We start from the raw sequence: 3,109 nt of genomic DNA on the forward strand, positions 1-3,109 counted from the left end.
TTAAAACATCAGGACCATGCGTGGCCCGCTTGTCATGCCACAACAGGAGGTGAAAGGGGTGCGCCGATGCCACACCCCAAACACCGCTTCGATGGAGGCGGATAATACCGCCGCAGTCCAACTTTAAAAACGACTGAGATGGAAGTCCAGGAAAACGAACGCCGACAGAGTAGATTGGAGCAGAACAGAGCAAAGCAGAACAGAGCAAAGCAGAGTAGATCCGAGCAGAACAGAGCAAAGCAGAGTAGATCCGAGCAGAACAGAGCAATGGTCCAACTGTGGGGGGACCTGCCGATCCAAACACGCACACACACACTCGCAGAAGGAGGAAGAGAAGGAGCGGAGCGCAGTGGCGCTTTACCTATAATCACAATTCAATTTAGATTTTCTGGCCAAGATCAGCTGAAGTGCAGGGAGAGAGAACACCTACCACCAGGATCTTAGTGTAGCACGCACCAGCCAGCCAGAGATTTTGTTACTTTCCGCTGCCAGAGTCCACAGGATGCAAGCCACACAGTGGAAGAGCAAAGACGACACATCCTGAATGAACGCCGCAGCTCCTTATATACCACGCCCACCTTAACAACCGGAACTCCTCACCTGACAACCACCTGTGTGGAATTAGGTGCATTTCTATACCACTACATGTTAATGCTCAAACCTCATTTGAGCTGACTGTGCACTACTGATGGATTATATTCTTAGCTGGAGTTTTGTATGTCAGTCAATTAAACTGCATTATTTAATGTCTATAAACCCCAATTCAGATCTCTTCATGTTTTTTGTGTTTTTAATTAATTAAAAGTCGCCCCCTAAACCTAACCCATCGGTTTTAAAGTTCACAGGACCGGTAAGAGTGAAGGAATCTCCTGAACCGGTATGTCCTGATGAATTGTCTGTTTATCCATAATATCTATGATAAGAAAGCACATGAGCACATCTCATCCATCACATCCGAACACACAAATTCGCCGTATACCATCAGTTCAACCCACATATTTCCTTTTCCACCTGAGACCATCACATCCCTGACCCCTCCTCCACACCAGACATGACCTTTCCAGCTTCACCTCTCCCCTTTTTACTCCCACACACAGAAGGGCAGGGAGCCTGGTGCCCCTCCCTGCCTCCCTGCCTCCCTGCAGCCTTACCAGGGCAAACACGCAAGGTATGTAGGGCTTTGATTTTATTATTGTTTGACTTCCTTCTTGCAGCGGTCAAAGTCACAAGTTCTAAGAAAGTAAACGCTTTACAAGAAACTCCGCTTATCATGACGTTTCTGTCCATTTTTATTAAAATAAGAGAAAGCTTGTGCAGGCTGATGAATTCTTCATGAGCTGTGTGTACAAATAATGTGGTGAACTCTCCATCACAGCTGAGTGACATCGGATGTTTTAGCGCTTTTAGTATCATGTTACCTTGCTATAAAAATATGTCTTTACGGTATACTGTAGGAAAACTTTAATCATGATATTTATCTTTACTCCACCAGTGATAAGCAGCCAGTGGTTTGATGCGAGTCGATTTCTTTCAAAGGAAAATAACATCCGTTCCAAACAAAAGACTTGCTCAGCCTCTGAAATTACTTGAACGTCCTCCATGTTTGCAAGCAAAACATATCTAATTTACCTTTGATGACCAGCGCTGATAGAGGGAGGCATCAAATCTAGATTTGAAGAGAAAAAGAAGTAGCATACTGTAAGAGGATTCCTTGTTAAAATGGCAGCTTTCCCAGCACTTTCTTCAGTTTCTTCTTTAGCTCAGAAAATTAAAACTTGGTTACTGTTGGTGAGGCGCTGGTGAAATAAATGCACACGGTTTTCTTATTTTATTTTTTGCACATGAAAATATGAAAGTAATGCACGTATTTGTGTTTATTCCTCGTGATGCAGTTAAAAAATCCAGTTGAACAAAATATTAAGTGGTATGAAAAAGTAATTGCCCTGTGACAGATGTTTTTTTTTTTTTTTTTTGAGATTTTACTTTTTTGTCACACTGATAATCTTCATATCATGATATATATTTTAATATTTAAAAAAGATAGCTGGAAATACAAAAAAAATGTTTTCAAATGAAACTTTAATATTTTTGAATCTAAAATCAAAACTAAAATCAAATTGAGAATTTTTTGTAAGATTTCCATGAAATGGGCCGAAATTTCACTTTCTAGGTGTGAATCCCCAAAATATTTCACTGTGAATATGTGATTGTTCTGATAAACTTGAGCTATTTCTTGCAAGTAAAGATTTGGCAGATTTTCTTAGTAGATGTATGAACTTGTTAGAGATGCATCCAAAAGGCCTTCAGACGTAAAGGCATCAAAAAGTGCTTCTAAATTGACACAGATTGCCAGAAAACAAATACACACCACACTGTTAAGATTTTTATTTGTTTTAAAAAAATCGATATATTTTATCCTTGCTCTTGCCTCTTTAAAACAATGAGCTACTTTGTGTTGGTATGTCACATAAAGTCTTCTCCAATTGGTTTTTATCAGAAAATCTCAAGAAACATACCTGATTTAGATGAAAAATGTAATATAATATGTTAACTCTTGTCAGGTGTCGCATTTTTAAAGTCATTTTGCAGTGAATTGTGGTACAATATGTGACTCTGGTCAATTTATTGACCGGAATATATTACATATATTCAGAAATCTTTATAATTATATAATTCTTGTGTTTTAATTCAGAATGTGTAAGAATGCACCTGGCCAAACCATAGTGGGCTATTGCGGTACTACATATAATTGTGAAATCTTCATTTCTGCCAGTTATTGCATGAGCATCAGTTGCTATATAGGTACAGTACATACTTCTCCTTTCCAATCAGCAATTCAGATAGGATGTTGGTCTGTTTTCACAGCAGACGCAAGGAGTAAATTAAAAGCAGTGGCTGACAGCGAACCATATGGTACCACTCTCTGCAAGAGAAAAAACACAACAAAGATTAATTGATAATAGCTGGCACTTCCACCACCTCCAACAGGGATATTAGGGTGTGTATTTGTGTGTGGAAGTCATGAGGTATGCGTGCATGCGTGCGCGTGTGTATATGTGTGCGTGTGTGGGTGTGTGTGTGGGTGCATGTGCGTGTGTGTGTGTGTGTG

This window comes from Poecilia reticulata, linkage group LG3 (assembly GCF_000633615.1).
Source record: "Poecilia reticulata strain Guanapo linkage group LG3, Guppy_female_1.0+MT, whole genome shotgun sequence".
NCBI classification, from domain to species: Eukaryota; Metazoa; Chordata; class Actinopteri; order Cyprinodontiformes; family Poeciliidae; genus Poecilia; species Poecilia reticulata.